The sequence below is a fragment of the Lithobates pipiens genome, unplaced genomic scaffold (genome assembly GCF_037356315.1).
Source record: "Lithobates pipiens isolate NorthernLeopardFrog02 unplaced genomic scaffold, aLitPip1_a1.2 Scaffold_13, whole genome shotgun sequence".
Lineage (NCBI taxonomy): Eukaryota > Metazoa > Chordata > Amphibia > Anura > Ranidae > Lithobates > Lithobates pipiens.
The window spans coordinates 265,499,019-265,521,362 of NW_027507718.1; positions in this window are offsets into that span (position 1 = coordinate 265,499,019).

The window sequence follows — 22,344 nt, forward strand, 5'->3', positions numbered from 1 at the left end:
GCCTGAGTTACAAGACTGGGTGCACAGAATTAAACAGTAAAATGGAATGTAAAACAGTGTCCCTGTACATATTTTATGTATGTATTTACCTGCTTTTCTGGAGTATACCATAAGCACTGATACATAATAAAATAAACTATGGAACTGACCAAATAACATTTAATATCTAATCTGGTGAATTATGTTACTTTTCATATCAACACACTTAACCCCTTGATTGCCCCATAGTGTTTAACCCCTTCCCTGCCAGTGTCATTTATACAGTAATCAGTGGCTATTTGTAGCTCTGATCGCTGTATAAATGACAATGATCCCAAAATAATGTCAAAAGTGTCCGATCTGTCCGTCATAATGTCACAGTCCCAATAAAAATCACAGATCGCTGACAGCACTAGCAAAAATAAATTAATAATAAAAATGCCATAAATCTATCCACTGTTTTGTAGACGCTATAACTTTTGCACAAACCAATCAATTTACAGTTATTTAGAATGAATTTGAACTACCGACGCAAAAGGAACCACCAATCTATATTTTTGTTTGCTGCAACCTAGTATAGAAACGTCACATTGTGAACCAATCTAATTCAAGCAAATATGTAAAATGTGGGTTGCGCTAACTATTAAATATAACCAAAGTGCCGTGCTTATGTGAAGACCTTTTTAACGAGAGAAAGTACTCATCCTTCATCAGGGTTAATTTTACAAAGCAAAATATTCAAAATTTATTCAAAAAATATTCAACAAAATATTCAAAAAAATTCAAAAAAAGTGTTGGCACCCCTGCAGGGTTGACCCCTCTGTCCATATTATGGACTAGTCATCCCCTCAGTGTTGCCAAAATAGTTTAAAGGGCCAAACCGTGCCTTAACCACATAAGATATAAAGACAATTACAATGTACTATGAATGTCCCAAGTGAGTGATCACTCCTCTAATAAAAGTGCACAATGCAAAACAATCACTCCAATGCTGACTGATTCTTCTTATTTCAAATATATATTCAGATATAATAATTCTTCAAATATAAAGTGCTTCTTATAATCACCAACCAAGTAGTGACTCCACCACCACCAAATGAAATGGCCACTCACCAGATCTAATCTGTATATGTGCCTTTAGTTCATTTAGGATAACCACTCCTTTTAGGGATCTCATCAACAGCTTCTCCAGACAGAAAAGTAGAACCCTCTCGTGCTCTTTATCTCACAAGGATATATAATATACCATCGGGGGCGTGGCTTGGTGCCTGAGGAAGATGGACGCTCGCTTCTAAGCTCTCTCTCCCAGAGGTCCAGCTATCTATCTATCGGGTATCTATCTCACCGAAAAACATGGGGAGTACACCGCAAAACCCTTCTGGTTTACCCTCCCGTTCGTCCAGGAGCCAAGACGCCCTTATAAACCAACATATACCGGAGATATTCCGCGCGCGGCCTAGAGGAACAGCGTCTGACTCACACGCCACACCGCGCGACGATTCACCTCATGGCAGAGGGCCTAACAGATCCAGAAGCCGGAGCCCACAATCTCAACCCACGGATCCACCGTCGTCTCCGTCGCTCAGTCTTGCAGATTTGAAAGCTATGATGGCGGATATCAAAGGAGCACTCGCGGCTGCGGTCTCCGAATTACGCGCGGACTTTCAGTCGATGATACTGAGGGTGGAAGACATAGAAGACACACAGGCCCGCCATTACACTACTCTTTGCCGACTGCAACAAGTCTCGGAATCCCACGCGGTCCACTTCAGGGACATTAACCGTCATTTGGAAGACCTCGACAACCGTGGAAGAAGACACAACGTCCGATTACGAGGTCTTCCAGAGTCCGTGGAACCTACACAGCTAACCCGCGCTGTCACGGCCATCTTTAATGGCCTCTTGGAGAGGCCCCCTGATACGCCTATTGTCCTAAAACGCATCCATCGAGCCCTACGACCCAGAGGAAGGGATGCTGATCCCCCTAGGGATGTCATATGCTGCATAGCAGATTATATTCTTAAGGAAGAAATTATGCGGAGAGCGAGAAATGGAGGGCGGATGCTTCACCATGGCGCTGAAATTAAACTTTTCCAAGATCTGTCGGCCATTACTCTACAGAGAAGACGAGAGCTAAAACCGATCCTAGATCTTTTGAGAGCCCGCGCTATTCCGTACAGATGGAAATTCCCGCTTTGTCTCTCAGTCAACTATAACGGTCACTCGGTTAATCTCAGAGTGCCTGAAGATCTTGAGCATTTTTATAGTACTCTCAATTTGCCCCACGTTGAAGTGCCTGACTGGTACAGTGATTTTCATCTCCCCGTGTTACGGAGAGCTGACTCTATGGAAGGCATTGCAGAAGCAGGCAACTTTAACATCGGCAGACGCAGGAGGAGCCATCCCCCTGCTTCATCACCGAGAGCTCAAGGCAACGTGCGCAATCTCAGCCCTACAGCCTCACCGGACCACCGAAAGCCCAGGAGATCATAAAGTCTCTGCTTCCTGGAAATCCGTCTCGCTGACACATTACACCGCAAATCTTGTTCTTTGTTTTCCCGGGTAAAACGCGGTCTCACAAGAAACCTGGAACTTATACTGTCATGAAGAGTTCTACTTCTTTTTTCATTCGTCAACCACTATCGACGTACGAGAAATTTCGCGGTTTACTGCCCTGGACTGTACCTCGGATACACTCATATGGAGTCATTTACCACGAATGTTCTCCTGCATCCTCACCGCACCACCTACAGACCCTGATACACTGTATTGGATTTCGTACGTCAAACCTGTAGGTAAGCTGTCTGACTGGACATTATCTATACCCACGATGCGATCCTTAAGAGTTGGAGAACTTACTTGGACTTGGACTTTGCCATCATCTCCTGCTTTACTTTTTTCCTTTTTCCTTTTCCCTTTTTTGATGATCCAATGCTAACTTACTTTTCCTTTTCTAATGACTGGTATAATGTTTTTCTGCTTTCTCTCAAATTTTCTTGGTTCTCTATATATCTGATAAACTAGATGCATGCTGAGTCTATCCGTTCAGTTTGAAATACTCTATAACCTTCGATTAATGTTGTTTGCTTAATAACCTTATCATTTGATTTATGCTTCAATACCGCATAACACTGTATATTCACTGACTGTCTGGCTACGACCATTTGTTCTCTCTGAGACAACCCTCGTGAGGAGAATCGATCCCACTCCATTCCTTGAATATACAGTCAACTTGCACCTCAGTGTGTACACTCCTAGATCCTGAATACTCGCTTCGAGCGTAGTTACAAAGAATGCCTTCGGTTTTCATGTTTATGTTCTAGGTTGAATTTTTAAGGTACGTTATTAAGAACTTACATCCGATCCCTCCTAGTTGTATTGTGCATCTTCCTGATCAGCAGTGCCTTTCTCCGTGATCTCTCTGTGGAATTTACTCAATCCCCATATCTTTACATAACAATATCTCCATTTTCTTCCATGTTTGTATATTTCCTCTCATGTTATCGTTGTCGCCACAAACGAACTGATACCCCTCCCTCTCCCTTCTCGACCTCAAGGGAAATGGAGCATATCCCATCTTAATCGGGTTACCGAACACTCTCCACCACAGGAATCTCTATGAGATCCACCTGACCTTTACTGGTATTATTTGTTGTCGGGAAGTTTCTAATAAATACTTCCGGACCCCAGTTGTATTTACACCCCTCAAACACCCACCTTTTCTTTTCTTTTTCTTGTCACATACTATCTACGATATACTTACCTTTGATCATATCTAATTCCTCGCCTCCCCCCTTCCTCCTTTTTTTTTTCTCTCTCTCTCTCCTCTTTCTTCCCTTTTTCTTTCTTTTTCTTTCCTAATTGCTTAATATCCTGCCCTTCGCATTCCCTTTCCCAACCCCGTAGGTTTTCTGCTACTCGCCGTCTGTTTCTCTGCTGGTCACTTACGATTTTGCTCATCATGCCCTCCCAGCACTCGATACGCACGCCACAATTTAGATCTCTCAAGATCGTATCTCTAAATGCGAAAGGTCTTAACACGCCTGAAAAGAGATCTCAACTCCTGGCCCATATGAAATCTATGAAAGCTGATATCATTTTTATTCAGGAAACCCATTTTAGCTCTCAGGCCACGCCTAAATTCTCCAACTTACACTACCCTCAGGGTTATCACTCCACCACTCCGAATTCTAAAACGAAGGGTGTATCCATTCTCATATCCAAGCGGACCCCCTTACAAGTAATTGATACCAAGATCGATGATCATGGAAGATACATTTTTCTTAAGGGCTTGGTACACGACAAACCGATCACATTGGCGAATATATATAGCCCTAATTCGACACAAGTCCCCTTCTTTAGATTAATCTCGAATCAATTGGCTACTTTTCAATCAGGTATGCTGATTCTAGGAGGCGACTTTAATGTCCCCCTAGATCCTCTGATCGACACATCGACTGGTTCCTCTAATCTCCCTTACAGGGCCCTAAAACAAATTAGACTGACACTACAAGATCTACTTCTCCACGATACTTGGAGAACCCTTCATCCGACCGAAAAAGACTTCACCTTCTATTCTAACCCTCACGACAAATACTCTAGACTTGACTACCTTTTCTTAACCCAGACTGATCTATCCTATCTCAAACATGCGACTATAGAACCTATGGTCCTGTCGGATCATCACCCTATTTCGATCACTCTGACATTCCCTGAGACTCATGACCACACATATATCTGGAAATTGGATCCAAGTATCCTGACTGACACTATTCACACTTCTCAACTCCGACAATGTCTCACAGATTATTTCACTGAAAACACTACCCCAGATACCTCTTCTGTCACTCAATGGGCAGCTCACAAAACTGTTATCAGAGGGAAACTCATATCCATTTCTGCTGAGACCAATAGAGAACGAAAACGTCACCTATCCGATCTTTTCATGCGTCTTAGAAAGTTAGAGACAGCACACAAATGTACGCTGGCTGAGCAGACCCTCCACGATTTACAAGCAATTCGTTCCTCCATTCGTGAGGAATTGGGGAAATCTATCCGGAAAAAGTATATGCTCTCTCAGAAACTCTTTTACCAGTTCGGCAATAAAAGTGGTCACCTTTTGGCCCAAGCCTTGAAAGCCAAACGGTCGAAGACGATTGTACATTCCTTACATACTTCCACAGGTAAAAAACTCACATCGAACGAAGAGATAGCCAAAGAATTGGAATGCTTCTACTCTAATTTATACAATCTTAAAAACTCTGACGTACCCCCCTTAGCTAAACCTCACAGACAACGAACGATGGAGGGATTTTTACACCAATTCTGTCCCAAAATTCAAAACCCAGACATCATATCCTCTCTAGAGGCCCCGATTACTTCTTTAGAATGGAAGACCGCCCTTAAGCAGACCAAAACTGGAAAGAGCCCAGGCCCTGATGGACTGCCTGCGGTTTATTACAAAACCTTTTCGGATGTTCTCTTAGATCCCTTCTGTAGAGCCTTCAACTCCATTTCAGACACCAATCCCCTCCATCAGGATATGCTAGAAGCCCATATAGTGGTAATTCCAAAGGGTGACAAAGACCCAACCAAAGCTGAAAATTATAGACCTATCTCACTACTTAATGTTGATTTGAAACTTTTCTCTAAAATTCTTGCTAACAGAATTCTTCCTCTTATCCCTACACTGATCTCTGGTGATCAAGTCGGATTCGTCCCTGGCCGTGAGGCACGGGACAATACGATTAAAGCCATTAACTTGCATCATTTAATCAAAATCTCTGGACAAAAGGGCTTTTTCCTTTCCCTTGACGCGGAGAAGGCATTCGATAGGGTAGCATGGGATTACATGCACTGTGTTTTGAAAACCATCGGATTAGGACCTCGCCTTCTCCGCTTTATTGATGCTTTATATCTCAACCCGAAAGCGAAAATCAGAGTGAATAATACCTTATCGAATGCCTTCTCCATACGAAACGGGACCAGACAGGGATGTCCCCTGTCCCCCATTCTATATATTCTCACCTTGGAACCCTTCTTAAATAGTTTGAGACGTAACCCAGATGTCACTGGAATTAAATCGAAAACGAAAGAATACAAAATCGCAGCGTACGCTGACGACATCTTACTATTTCTCACCAATCCCCTTATAACGATTCCGTCCCTTTTAAAAGCATTTGGCTCATTTAATACTTTGTCTAACCTAAAAATTAACTTTAGTAAATCCTATGCTCTCAATATCTCTTTACCTCATGAATTGGCCGAACAATGTAAACTTAACTTCCCGTTTCAATGGACAAATGAGACTATTACCTATCTGGGCATACAACTCCCAAAAAATTTAGACGATCTATACGCAAAAAATTATCTACCAATACTACATAAGATATTGTCAGACCTAAAACTATGGAACAAACCAATCTTTTCGTGGTTCGGTAGGGCTGCTATTCTCAAAATGAATATTCTCCCCCGCATTCTGTATCTTTTACAAGCCGTCCCGATTACACTCCCCATAGCCTTTTTTAAATCGTATAAACGAGCATGTACGAATTACCTATGGAATGCGCACAGACCCAGAATTAGCTATCACCAACTCTCCCTACCCAAAGACAAAGGTGGCATAGGTCTCCCTGACATCGCTAACTACTACAAAGCCACTCATATGACGAGGATTATTGACTGGAACATCCACTCACCTTACAAAGATTGGATTGCTCTAGAAGCTTCGTTCGTGGACTCCCCTCTTCGACATCTTCCTTGGGTACAGCGCTCACACATGCTCGCTTCGACTAAATCCCATCCATTAATAGCCCCAACTTTACAATGCTTCTCTACTATATGCGCTCAAAAGGAAATTTCATCTAATCCTGGACCAATGACTCCACTGAAACTGAATCCACTCTTTCCGCCAGGCATGCACGAATCCTTCCTTGTTAAACATTGGACTAACGATCCGATTCTCATTAACTCCTTTTACAACAAAGGAAGACTGCTCACGGCACGACAAATCGCGGAAAACTTAAAAATGCTCCCAATCCCCATGTGGACCTACCAACAAATTAGACATTACCTGCAATTCACGAATAAACAAAATGACTGCACTAGACCCCTGACTCCCTTCGAGAAACTCTGCACCTCACGGACTCCCCTGACTCACCTCGTCTCTTTGACTCATTCACTTCTATTCCAAAATTACAACCCTGGCGCTTCGTTGGCTTGCAAGGCTTGGGAGAAAGACCTGGAATCTTCCTTTTCACAGGAAGAATGGGAACGTATCTTCCTACATATTCATAAAGGTTCGCTGAACGTATCAACGCAGGAAAATGGCTATAAATTACAATGTCGCTGGTACCGTTCTCCTGCTCTGATCCACTCCTGGGATGCAGAGACTCCGGATACATGCTGGAGATGTCACAATCCGGGTGGCACCCTCCTACACCTGTGGTGGCTTTGCTCAGCCATACGTCCTTTCTGGCAGATAATACATAGGAACATTGAAAAACTTACGAGCTCGACAATACCCTTCTCTCCAGCACTTTTCTTGTTACATCACGATGCCCGCTCTAGCACATCTTACCGAAAATCTCTTACATTCCACTTAATCAGTGCAGCTAAGCAATGTATCCCAATCTATTGGAAATCTTCTACTATCCCTTCCATTGCAGAATGGCTCCATAGAGTTGACAAGATAGCAAACATAGAAGAACTGATTCACATTCATGCTGACACTCCGACGAAATTTAGCTCCAAATGGGCACCTTGGATCCACTTTCGAACGACTGCTGACTTTCACGACCTGCTTCAAAATCCCTCCTGAATAACCTTCGCATATTTAGATACCCGTACTTAGCACAGAGTACCCCCTGGGTTTCCTACCACACGACACCTCATCCGTCCACCCTAAAAGGGTGTTGATTCGTAGACGGCGAGTAGCAGATCTCCTGAATCCCTTTCTGATTCTTTTACCTGAAGACACATCCTCCCCTCTCTTTACCCTTTCTCACTCGTTCTTTATCCCGTCTCTCTTTAACATAGGTCCCTCTTCCCACCCTCCTCTCTACAAGGAGATACATCTCCAGAATGGAAAATATAAACCTATCACATACCCCCTTACCTCCTTCTCAATCTTTACTTACCTTGACACGTTCTTTGTTGTCACGGTCGGGCAATCCACCTTTAGACCTGTTGATCATAGTACAACTCTATACCTACACAATTAAACGATCTGATTTTATTTACCTTGGGAATTTCTACCATAGATTTTAGCATCTTGTTAAAACTGTTTATTTAGACCTAGGATTCCATTCTACATCTACTGTACAACCATATCCAATTTGTTTGTATTATTCTTGCTCAACATGGATTGCATGTTTTATATATATCTATATATATATATATATATATCTATGTGTTATTATTTCACTGTATGATGTATTCTGAAAACCAATAAAAACCTTTGGAAAAAAAAAAATAATATACCATCATGGTGCAGTATATCAAAACAGGTTTATTTAAAAAGATTAAAATAACAAAGTTCAAACTCACATGTGCTTGTGCCTGAGTCGGCACCAAGCATATCCAGCCATGTATGTAGGAATATGGGTTCAAACGGTCCCTCTATGTTTTCAAAAGCCCCCCAGCAGTAGTCTATAATCTGTGGTTTTTGAATACGCCCAAAACCTTTTCCTCATACACTGAACGTAAACTGACTTATTGCGATTTTCTTTCCAAAAATATGTAGAAGAATACATATCAGCCTAAACCGTGGAAGAAACTTGTTTTTTTATATATTTTTGGGGGATATTTATTATAGCAAAAAGTAAAAAATATAGCTTTTTTTCAAAATTGTCAGTCTTTTTTTGTTTATAACACAAAAAATAAAAACCGCAGAGGTGATCAAATACAACCAAAAGAAACCTCTATGTGTGGGGAATTTTTTTTTTACAACATAGCATGTCCTCGCAATTGTCAGCTAAAGCAACCCAGTGCCGAATCTCAAAAAATACTCTGGTCAGGAAGGGGATAAATCCTTCTGGGGCTGAAGTGGTTAATGAGGATTTGATATAGATTTAAGAGGGACCTCACACAAAAAACAAGCAAAATAAAGTACAGAGTCCCCCTAACATTGACATCAGACCCTTGTCCAAGCACCTAGCCTGGCTTGCCAGAAAATGTGAGCCCCCAACCTACACCAGACCACACAGATACCCTGTGAGGTGACTTGTCCAAATGTAATCAATTATGTAATCCAGGATGCCCTACCCTTTTGTTAACATTCAGGCCCTGGAGCCGTTATTCATGGAAAGTAGTTGTCAGGGGGTCTTCCAGATTCCAGATTCTGATAAGTCCTCCCTCCCACAGACCCTCATAACCACCAGGGCAAGGCTGTGGCAAAGAGGCCCTTGTCCTCATCAACATTGGTGCAAGGTACCCCCATGTTGAGGGCATGTGGTCTGATATGTTTCAAGAAGGTGGGGTGAAGACCCCTCCTTTCCTGGCCAGCCAAGCTTCATTCTAAGGTAAGGGTCTACCATGAAATTTGAGAGGCTCCATGATGTCCTTTTTTTTTTGCATGCCCTTAAACCTATACCAGAACCTCATTAAAGGCTTCTTGCACAGCAAGAGGTTTGGTGCTGGGAACGGGTGAACAGGTCATTTAGTTCACCCATTCACCAAACGGGGTCAGGTGAACCCTGCATCACTTTCAACTCAAACCTAATCATCACTGTTGATCTGTGAGAAATGTACTTAATTTCTAAAGCCCCATACACACTATCGGTTTTTCTGCTGAGTTTTTCCATCAGGTTTACCAAAACCATGTAGTGAAGGGCCTGCCTGATTGCATACAAATTGAAACTCCTAAGGTTTGGCCTCATATTATATGGTTTTGGTAAATCTGAAAGAAAAAAAATCAGCAGAAAAACTGATAGTGTGTATGGGGCTTCATTCCTAACAACACACAGGATTTTTGGCGACTGAGTAGTATTAGCACTGTCCAGTTGTATTTTGCTAAATGGCTTAAACCCTCCCACTTTTCCATCTCTACAACACAGAATAATGAATTTCTGATGTGATAAATAGGCTGTGTTGCACTTATCAAAACCAATATAACAAAATGCATCCAGTGGTATATTTACCAGACCAAAGGGTGGCAAAAAAGAGAAGTTCAGAGTTTGGGTTCACACACTTTCCTTCAGTCCAGCTGTACTTCTTGCACACAAATCAGAGATCTCTACCAATAGAATAAACATATAGCAGTTGGTTCCATTGGGTATTGGTAAGGTGTAAGGAATATAACGCAGCAGTCTTCCTGATAGTATACACAATGGCACCAGAAGCAAATGACCATAACATAAAATACTTCCCAGTTTTAAGGAAATTCAGCAGTAAATTATCAAAATCTGCCAATGAACATGAAGCGTATGAATGCAACAGCAGAACATTGTGTAATGTATTGTAATGAAGATTTATTCACTGGCAAAGTCAGATCACATCTACATGGTGATTTCTTAGATTTCATTAGTTAAAGACATAAAACAGCCTGTCTATGAGAGGAGGAACAGTGGGAAGTCCACATAAATTACTATGGCTCAATTGGGTGCAGACAGTTTACGCAGTGTTTATTACCAGTAAAAAGGAAGGTTTTCTAATTAGATTAAAAGGTTTGGAAAACAACAGTGGCCCTGTAATTTAAGCCTATTGCGAGAATAATACACTGTAAGAAGCTGCATTGATTAAAAGTAAACTGATAAGTTATTTGTGCTAGTTCATTGTTTATTGACGGAACTCCCGCTGCCGAGCTGCAATTTACCGCATAAGATCAATGAGAGAATTTGGCTAATTTTCTCCATGGCCACGAGATTTATAACTATGCAAAGGGCAGTGGAGACTCTGCTGGAAACACCAGCCATGATCCATTTGGTGTAATAATCATCAAGGATGCAGAGATACATAAATCAGCAAGAATGCACATTAAAGAGGGCATCCCTGTTGTAAAATGTGATATTAAAAGTGCCAATTCCCCAGAGAACATTCACAGCCTGTGACAATGTACTCTGTTACAGAATAATAAAAAAATAAAAGTGAAGTCAATAGAAAAATAAGAGCTAGAGTGCTTTTATTCAAGGACAGCAGTCAATCAGTGTCTCCGGCAATTGATTTAAGGGTGCAAAGTCGGAGCCTGTGATACATATATTTTGGTTTCCTACGGTGATGAGTGCCATTTCCAACAGTGCTGAGCAAGCTGAATTTCAGGGTTGCTTTGCCAAGGGTTTTTGGGTGACAGGTTATAAAAGGCAGGGGGTCGTTCCCCTTTGCCTGTGAATGATTGTTTTTCCTGTGTGTATTGGAAGAAACAGACGAGAGAGTAAATTAATGATATTTCAATCTGTTTTTGTCCTACTGTGCCCTTCAGACCACATGGAAGTGTACAGCTGCCTGTAATCCCTGGCTCCCTGTATTGTTTATCACTGTGTCTGGAGACAGTTAGAAGTCCCAATAATATTCTCATACTCCTGTGTCTCTATTAAAAATAGCTGAGATATTAACCCATTCCACAGCTTCACTAAACGTAAAAGCAACAAGCAGATATTAACCTTTTTTATTTAAACTAGACTATGCATGAAGCCACATATACCACATATGCATGCATTTATAACAATCAACATGACACAATCAACATGACAGTTGCTATAGTTGCTAAAGAGAATTTCCACTGTAACTGTAACTTATTTCTCTGGGTGTCACCTTCAAATATTCATACCCTTTCCCAACTCCTGAGTTTTGTTTTAATTTGTGTTGCATTTAAGAAATATCTATAGCAGTACATGCTGGCAAATTGTATTTCAACACAATTGTACAAACGTGCTAATACTGGTCATTTCTGTGTCTGATTGGTTAGAAATTTCTGATGCTGATAAGCATTGTCTTTCTGCTGAAAGGGGAACCATTAAGGTTTTAATTAAAGTGGTTGTACACCCCATTCATGAAATTTGATCAAAGCACATATATCGGTATTGTTTACTTATCTGTCTCCAAAGATCTAAGTGTTGTTTCTCTCTGGTGCTTCGTTCCTCTGTTATCAGCATGAGTCACTTCTGACAAGTTCTCTGACACATGAGATAACAGTAGCTGAAATTTTTTGTCGGGGAGGGTGATAAGCAATCAGCTCTCACACAGTGCAAATACAGTTTCTCCACCCACCCTAGTAGTTCTCCACCCACCCTAGTAAGTACTGCTGAACAATGAAGAAAGATTTTTAACACAATGTAAGCGAACTGTTGTATCGCATCGGGTGCATGTGCATACGAAACTCGGCTGATCGCAGGAGCAGCAATGCGTGGATGCAAAGTAATGTGCTCACTCACAGGAGCACATCCACAGTTCCCTTTGGCACCAGACAGCCTATTTAAAGGGTTCTCTGACCCTTGCTCAACACTAACTGGTCTTTAGCTGTTTCCCTGTGTCCTGCCTGTATCCTGCTTACTATCTATTGCTGACTTGGCTTACTACTGACCTACCCTTTGGATTCCGTTTATACTACTGATTACTAGTTCCTGATTCTGACTTACTCCTGACGTTGCTTCTGCCTGATGCCCTGGTACCGTGCTGCTTACTCTGGCTGATCCTCTGACTTCACTCCTGTTTCCTGTTTGGCTCCACGCCACCTCTGAGTACCTGAACTGGCTTCCTCTCATCAAAGCTCAATTGGACACAGTACACTACTGTCTCCAGACTGCTGGAAGTCCCGGCAAGCCACATATCCAGAACCTGCAAGCCTGGTGGAATTCCCCTTTAATCTCCGTTGATCTACCCAGCATCATCACAGTTCCTGACCTGATTTTCTGCCTGAATCACCAAGCCTACAACTTCTGCCACAAGCTCTGCAACCAACATCTACAGGCACTCGTCTTCCTCCTGTCCCTTGGCACCCTCTGTTCCACTCTCAGTGGGGCCTGGGCTGGAGATACTATAGAGACCAACCTCATCATTTCAGTCTCCTACCAGGTGATCTGCACTATTCAAAGGGTGTAGAGAGGGAAAGACTGCAGATATACAAGTAAAACCTATGCAAGAGCATTTGTTTCATCTCTGTGTATCATATGAGGTTGTTCATTTCACTGGGTATATGTGAGGGTTTACAACCACTTTAAGGATAAGCCCAAGGTTCATTCAAAGCCCAGGTTTGGAAAGAATTTTGGCAGTTTGGGCATTTATCCATTTGCCGGACTTTGTTTGTCAGGAGCCAAACATCATCTATCGTAGCGGTCTTTCTAAAACTACTATATATGATAGCTTCCTTCCTGTCAATGGTTGCTCAGGAAGTGATGGATGCAAACATTCTTAGCAACTAGTGATGTCACTCGCCCCATTAACTTACTGGTCAGGGAACCCCAGCCATAAAAACAAAGAGTTGGGGATAGCATGATATCACTGACAGATATGGCCATTACCATATTTGGGTAATCATGTCACTCATGAGACCATGGGGGTTATTTACGAAAAGGTACTGTAAATCTACTTTGCACCACAAGTGCAGAGTGCACTTGAAATTGCACTGAAAGTGGACTTGGAAGTGCAGTAGACCTGAGGGGGAAATGCAAGGAAAATAAAAAACAGCATTTCAGTTTGCACATGATTGGATGATAAAATCAGCAGAGCTTCCCCTCATTTCAAATCCCTCAGATTTACAGCGACTACACTTCCAAGTGCACTTTCAGTGCACTTTCAGTGCAATTTCAATGCACTTTGAACTTGTAGTTTGCACTTGTAGTGAAAAGTGGATTTGGCTATCGTAAATAACCTCCGATGTCCCATTGTTTACTTTTAACTAGGAGTTGTCATGCATGGCCAGTCAGTGAGGGTATTGGACATGCTCGTCATTTGGCAGGATATATTTCCTTTAGCAGCATTGAGTGTCATTTATCATGACTGACATGTACTTGCACCACATAGTGATTTATATTTTTAAATAAAGGACATGCAAAAAACATGTTTAAGTGTCTTAATTTACCATTTATTTACAGTATTTATTTTGATAATTTAGTAGGATAAAAATCTGATATGTAATTTGGCAAGGGGAGGGCATGCAATTTGTTTTATTTTTTATTGGTGTGGGGTACCCCTTGACATCCATACCAGACCCTCATCAGGGATAAGTGTCTGCTATGTATTTAATGGGGTCCCCATTAACATTAACAAATTAATCTCATTTGGGATAAGAGTCTTATATAGATCAATGAAATACCCATCCACTTTGTTCACAAACAGAAGTAAGCAGCTGTCATTTGCCAGTGATTTAAATTGCATTTTTTTATTTGTCAATGCCAGTTTTGCTCTAATAGGTTGTATGCATTGTACAGATGTGCCACTTCACAGGCAGGTTCAGGGTGTCCCACAAGCATATTATTTAATGGAATTTAACATTTTTAATGTTGACCTTTAAGCATTTTGAAAATTGCTTCCCCCCTCCAAACTATTTTTTTATACTGTTGCACGGTTTAATGACAGTAAGGCTGGATTCACACCAATGCAGTTTTAGTACTTTTTGCATTTTCAGATTTGCACTACAGACCTTGTTCCATAGGAAACCATGTTAAATGGACTGTTAATGCAAATCAGCAAAATGCAAAAAGCACTAAAACTGCATAGGTGTGAATCCAGCCTAAATCAATATATCACATAAAATAACTTTAATTAAAATTCTTATCCCACATGCTGATAAATAAAAATGACCATATATTATTCTCAAATTATAAAACATAATATATGTGTATCAACACTAAACAAAAAAAACAGCAACATAAAACTTTTCCTGCATGCTGGAAATTGTTTCCTATGATAATATCCACACAAATGGAAATATTTAATGTATGAACTTTAGTCAATTACTGCAAAACCTCTTTGAACCAAACTCAGATATGTTCAGCTCTAATTTTAATAATACCCTAGTTAAAAGACACAGCTGAGTGATTTACAAATTCACATGATAGGTTGTATCATTACCATTCACTGCCCTCTATATCCAAATTTAAAATAAATTTAGGCATACATTGGTTAGACCTATTGTTCCTGTTTAAAATGTCCAAACGGGCCAATTTTACACTGCTGTATCCTCTGTAGTATATTCATATTTCCATTTAGAAACCCTCAATGCCTTTACTAATAGATACATGAAAATAGTTTGTTTGACTTACAAGATGCAGAATTATTTAACTATTTTTAAGTTTTTACAAAGAAAAATTCATCGGTAACTGCCTAAACAATGAGATGCATAAAAAGAAAAAAAAATATTTTCTTTCCCCTGCTTCAACAAAAAAGGTGATTCTGCAACAAGCATTGGGTTGCTTAGGAAAAACGGAAAATTGTATACTCACCTTCCGTAATTTTCCTTTCCTGACGCATCTTCATGGCAGCACACACTGGGTTGTGACTCCGCCCCCACAACCTGACAGGATTGGATTAGCTATAAATTTGAAGGGGAGACCCCCCGCTGCATTCTCCGTATATATCATCACAAAGAGACAGGGAGGGAACCGTGTGCTGCCATGAAGATGCGTCAGGAAAGGAAAATTACGGAAGGTGAGTATACAATTTTCCGTTTTCCTGACGCCTTCATGGCAGCACACACTGGGAAATAACTCGCCAGTCGGGTGGGTGCAAGTAAAATAAACTTTAATTCCTTATAATGCGGAAGAATTTGCTCTAATGATAGATCTGCCGAAGTCAGTCATGGACAGGTGAGCTGAATCCACCTTGTAATGGGAAATGAAGGTATGCCTGGAGGACCAGGATGCTGCTCTGCATATTGTCTCTGGAGACACTCTGCAATATGCTGCCCAGGAGGTAGCCACTGCCCTTGTGGAATGAGCCCTGATGCCCTCAGGAATTGCTAGTTGCTGGGAGGAATATGCCTTCTTAATGATCCTAACCAGCCAGGAAGCGATGGTGCGTGAAGAAGCCGCTTGACCTCGCTTGGATCCATGAGGGATGACTAAGAGAGAATCTGTCCCTCTGAATGAGGCAGTAGTAGATAGGTAATTGATGATGGTTGACCTTACATCCAGAGGGTGTGGATCTCCCTGATCGTTAGAGAAGGAAGGAAGAACGATATCCTGGTTGTAGTGAAATGGAGTGGCCACTTTGGGTATAAACTGCTCCGAGGGCCTTAGAACCACTCTGTCAGGAAAAAGAACTAAATGTGGTTCCGAGATCATTAAAGCTTGTATTTCTGATACCCTTTTTGCTGATGTGATTGCAATCAGAAAAGTCCGTTTTAAAGTTAAGTCCCATAGAGAGATCTTTTCAGATGGAAAAAACGGAGGTGAAGACAGGGCGTGAAGAACTACTGATAAATCCCATGACGGAAAAATCGGCCTCCTGGGGGGTTTGATTTTCAGATAGGCTCTCAAGAACTGGACAACTAGAGGATGAAAGGCCCATTTCGTATCTGTTTTGGTTGATAGGGCAGACACCTGAACTTTGAGGGAACTTAGACTCAGACCCTTGTTGACCCCTGATTGGAGAAACTCCAGGATGTGAGCAGGTTCCGGAGAGACGCTGTTCCATCCTTTTTGTTGGGCCATGGAGCAGAACCTTTCCCAAATTCTAGAATAAATGGAATTGGTCGTGGTTTTCCTGGCTTGCATCAGAGTTGATATGACCTCTTGAGAGCATCCCTGAGCTCTCAGCCTAGCCCTCTCAATCTCCAGGCCATCAGGTGCAACCTTTCTGGAGCTGGATGCAGGAACTGACCTTGGGATAGAAGGTCTGGAGATACCCGCAGGGGAATAGGAGGTTGAAGGCTGAGTTGCAGAAGAGTTGTGAACCATGGCCTTCGTGGCCATAGTGGGATGATTGCGATCACCGTCCTTGAGGATCTCCGGAGTCTGGACAGAAATCTTGCGATTAGTGGAACTGGAGGAAAAATGTATCCCAGCTTGAAGTTCCATGGGTGAGTTAGACAATCCACCCCCTCCGCTGATGGGAATGACCCCCTTGATAGGAACCTGAGGCATTTGGTATTCGCTGGGGTAGCCGCTAGATCTATCTCCGGCATTCCCCAAAGATTCGTCAAAACAGTGAAGGTTTGAGGATTCAGGGACCACTCGTTGTTGGAAAAAACCTCTCGGCTTAGGCAGTCGGCTAGCATGTTTTGTGCTGCTGGAACATATACTGCTCTTAGGCTTGAAAGGTGAACCTGAGCCCACTCTAAAATGGGTCGAACTTCCTCCATTAAAGTGATACTCCGGGTACCACCCTGCTTCTGAATGTAGGCCACTGCCACCTTGTTGTCCATGCGGATAACTACATTCTTGCCTCTCAGTAGTGGCGCGAAGGCTTTCAAAGCTTGGAAAGCTGCCCTGAGTTCCAGAATGTTGGAGACTAGGCCTAATGCCTGAAAAAGCCACTGCCCCTGGGCTGCCTGATCCTGAAAATGGGCTCCCCAACCCGTCTGGCAAGCGTCCGAGGTTACTACTTCTGGATCTGGAGGGACTATTGGTCTGTATCTCTCGAGATTGTTGCGGTGTGTCCACCACCATATCGACTGTTTTACCGAACTGGAGACAAAGATGGTTTGGCGCATCGATACTCCATCCCACTGCCTGAGAAATGAGTTCTGGAGAAGTCTCATGTGCCATTGTGACCACTGTATCATGGGTATAGTCGCTGACATGGACCCCAGTATGCTTAGGCAGGCTCTGGCTGGCAACTGATTTGTTGACAGTAGTCTCTGCATTTTCCATACTAGAGGTTTGACTTTCTCTTGCGGAAGCTGTATCCTGTTCAATCTGGTGTCCAGGTCTGCCCCCAGGAAGGTCATTCTCTGTGTAGGTTGCAGACTGCTCTTCTTCCAGTTGATTATCCATCCAAATTTCTGAAGGGTCGCAAGGAGAATCTCCCGGTGAAGAATCAGAGATTCTTGATCTTCTGCCAACAGCAGGATATCGTCCAGATAGTGATGGACTCGCAAACCCTTTTCCCTGAGGAAAGCTACTAGTGGCAACAGAACTTTGGTAAATGTCCTGGGAGCCGAGGAAATGCCGAACGGAAGACATTGAAATTGGAAGTGGTGCTGTTTTATGGCAAAACGCAGAAATTTTTGATAAAACGGGTGAACTGGCACGTGAAGATAAGCATCCGACAAATCTATAGAAAGCATCCAGTCGTTTAGATTTATCGCTAGAAGAATAGACTGTAAACTTTCCATTTTGAAGGATTCCACTTGGATGCCTCTGTTGAGTCTCTTGAGGTCCAGCACGGGCCTTAAGTCGCCTGTCTTCTTTTTCACTAAAAAAAGAGGGGAATAGAATCCCTTCCCTTTCTGGTGTGATGGTACTTCTAGTATTGCGCCCTTTTGCTTCAGCTCTGTTATATATTTTACTAACAGGCTCCTTTTGGATAGTGAAGACGGGAGCCTGGTTGAGCGGAAGTAGTTTGGTGGAAAACTGTTCCTGAATTTCCATTTGTGACCCAATCTTATCGTGGAAAGTGTCCATAGATCTTTTATGTGTCTCGCCCAGATTTTGAAAAAGCTTTTCAGCCTGGCGCCCACCTGGGCCGGGTGGGCAGGCGGATCTTCAAAAGGACTTCGGCTGATCCCTAGCCGGGGTAGCCTTGGATTTCTGCAATTTAAGAAATGAGGGTTTTGTGCTCCTCCAGTCCCTTCTGAACTCCCTACCTGGACGGTAGGATCTGGATTCTCGGTATTTATCTGGCAAATTACGTTTGAAAGCTGGGCCTCTCTGAGCCCTAGGTCTTCTATCGGAAGGGATCAGACCTGATTTCCCTCCAGAAACTTTGGAGATGGCTGAATCTAGCTTGGCCCCAAACAGGTTTGAACCGTCGTATGGAATCCTGCACCAATTCGTTTTGGAGGCTGCGTCCGCTATCCATGGTTTCAGCCATAGAGCCCTTCTAGCTGTTACCGAAGCCAGCATTGACCTGGCAGAAGATCTAATAACATCTACCGAAGCCTCTGCCACGAAATCTCCTGCGAGTCTGATCTCCTGCAGGGAGGATATTATTTTCTCCATCTCAACGCCGTCCTTGGGGTCCTTCTCCACTCCGGAAGCCCATCCTGAGATGGCTCTGGCCACTGCCGCCGTAGTAATCGCTGGTCTACAGGCCCCCCCAGCTGTGGAATAAGCTTTTTTTAATTCCAGATCCATCTTTCGATCTAAAACATCCCGGAAAGAAACCGCATCCTCGATCGGTAAGGTTACATGACGGGCAAGGCGCATTAATGAAGAATCAACGATGGGGGCATTCACTAGGGGCCTCACTTTCGCTTCCTTTAGGGGATACATTTTTGCCAGTCTATTGGAGAGGCTGGCTCTCTTATCTGATCTCTCCCATTCATCCCGGATGAGATCTTCAAGTTCCTCGATAAAAGGAAAGGTCTCTGGATCCCTTTTTAAGTTTGGAAAATATTTCCGTATTTTAGGGGGATTAGTCGCATCCTCCTGCCAGCCAATTGCCTCCTTAACGGATTTTGCAAAAGGTTCCACCAGGGAAAAATCAAAGCCGGCTGACAAATCTTGACCCTCATCCTCAGAGGAGGATTCTGATGCTGGGGTGAGACGAGGCTCTGCAGAGGACGTGCTAGGAACTGCTCTATCCACCGCTGGGGTGGCTGATCCCAGTAATGTCTCCCGAACAGACTCCCTAATGAGATCCGTGGCCATTCTAGCATCTGCCTCCTTTTCTCTGGTGGCCTCACTGAAGCAGGAGCGACAAGCGAGCTTGTCTGGCAAAGCCGGGGCACCGCATACCCAGCAGGCATTTGCTGCAGGACGGGCATGGTGACTCTGATGGTGCGAGGGAGATTTTCTGCGTCCTGACTGGCTATGGTGTGAATGGCTATGCCGTGAATGGCTATGCCTTCGGTGGCGTGAAGGGGATCTTGAGCGACTTCTGCGAGATTTCCTGCTTGAGGTATGGCTGGATCTTCTCCCCTGTCTAGAACTTGTGGTTCTTGACTCAGCTGGACTGCCGAAAGAAAAGAAAGGCAGTACTAAGCATCTGGCACTCTTTTGATCTCCCCTTCAATACGTACCTAACCGGTATAGCCTCTTACCTAACTTGCTGATGGTGGTCTGCGTGGGCAGTGGACTCCATAAGAAAAAAGGGTACAGGACAGTCTAAAATGTAAGAAGGAACGCATAAGCGGGAAGAAATACTGAAATTCCTACCGACGCATTATTAAATATATATATATATATATATACATATACATATATATACACACGCATATATACATTTTTTTTTTTTTTTTTTAAACATTAAACTGTTCAAAAATGCACAAAAAAAAAAGTATCAATCAAATATATTTTATAATTATTTAAATAATTTTTTAAATAATATTTCAATTTATTTAAAATTTATTAAAACAGGAACAATATAAGGAATCCCCACAGGGCTTACCTTTAGTAGAATTTCTATTCCAAAAATGCAGAGCAGTCTTTTCCTTTTTTTGGCAGCAGGAGGCAATACAGCATCTACTGAATTTACACAGAGACACTGTGTTTTTAAAAAATGGCGCCATTCCGCCGCTGAATGACGCTCCGCGCATGCGCGGAAGTGACACGAGCACCCCCGCGCCATCTTGGAAAAGGGAAACACGGGGAAAACATAGGTAGAAGAAAACTGAATAGTGGACATGCGCACAGCGGCGAAACGGACGGCGATCATGAGGGATAACAGGCACCAGCAAGCCCTGTCCCTCCTTCATAAAAATAATAAGGTACTGTTTATAAAAAAATGAAAGCATTTAACTTAAGGATGTTTGGAGCATACTAAGCAGTAGCCAGCAACAGGAGGAAAGAATGAAAGGGGAAAGAAGGGAATCCACTGCAGAAAAAGCTTCTTTAAAGCTTGTAATATGCCAGAAAAAACAGCCCCTTGAGACCACCAGAGCGGGGGGCTCCCTCCATAGAAGCTCCTTTAGAGACTGTACAGGAGGGACTTCCAAACAGGAGAGGCTTGAACCTGCTGGGGCGATTGCGGTAGAGGCTTTTTCATCTGTAACAGGAAACTTTGTCCGTCAGGTGAGGATAAAAAAGAGAATGCAGCGGGGGGTCTCCCCTTCAAATTTATAGCTAATCCAATCCTGTCAGGTTGTGGGGGCGGAGTCACAACCCAGTGTGTGCTGCCATGAAGGCGTCAGGAAAGTTAGCTGGTGTATTCTCATCAAGCTCTTTTTCTTTATCAGGCAAAGCAGTAATGTTTGCATTGCTTGGCCTCCCTGTGACTGCTACAACAAAGGAAGCTGGATAGGAGGCATTTTGCTTTTGCATCCACTTCAATCCTCTTTAGTACCGGAGTTCCATTTGGTTGTGCTAGAGCCATAGCAAGATCATTCTTTCAGTATACCCAACTGTGGCAGAAGAAAACTGGCAGTCCTGACTTTAATTCAGGAGTAGGGATGAGCTTCGTGTTCGAGTCGAACGTACGTTCGACTCGAACATTGGCTGTTCGGCCGTTCGGCGAATTCCGAACGTTTGGGCCGTTCGCGTCAAAATTCGAGTGGCGCGCACGGACCACAATGCACTGCGGTGGCGCAGTGCATTGCTGGCTCATGATTGGCCAAGCATGCACTGTGACCCCGCATGCTTGGCCAATCGTAGCGCCAGCAGCGAGGAGAGCCATGATTGGCCACAGGCATCCTGCCTGTGGCCAATCATAGCTCAGGCTGTGTAGTGCACGCCCCACACTATATAAGGCCGCCTTTGAGGCGGCCTCGTGTAGTGTGTTAGCATCTGAAGCAGTGGGTGTTCTGTGTACCTTCAACACAGTACACACCAATCGTTTTTGGCTGATTTCCTATCTTGCTGCTGTGTAGTGGTTGTTGTCTGTGCCCTGACCGCAGTATACACCACTATATTCACCTCACCTATATAGCTAGTGATCTAGCTTTAACCACTTAACAACTGCCCATTGCCGATTAACGGCTTCAGGGCGGTTGTTTAACTCTGAGAGGCCGTTAATTAACGGCCTCCCAGAATTCTGCTGGGGCGCGCACTCGAGAGCATCCGTGACCGCCGGGTCCACAGGACCCGGCGCATCACGGATCACGGTAAACGGCCGCTCGTCGCGGCCGTTTACCACGTGATCGCTCCGTCAAATGACGGAGTGATCACTTGTAAACAAACCGGCGTCATGTTATGACGCCGGTTCCTCCCTCCCCTCTCTGTACCGATCGGTACAGCGGAGGGGAAAGAGATCGGTGTCAGCAGCGATGTGGGCTGCATCTGCAGTGCCCACATCGCTGCTCACCGAATTTAACCCCTCAATTCCCTGCCAATACTCTGCAATACCAGTGCATACTCTGCAGTACCCTGCCATTACTCTGCAGTACCCCGC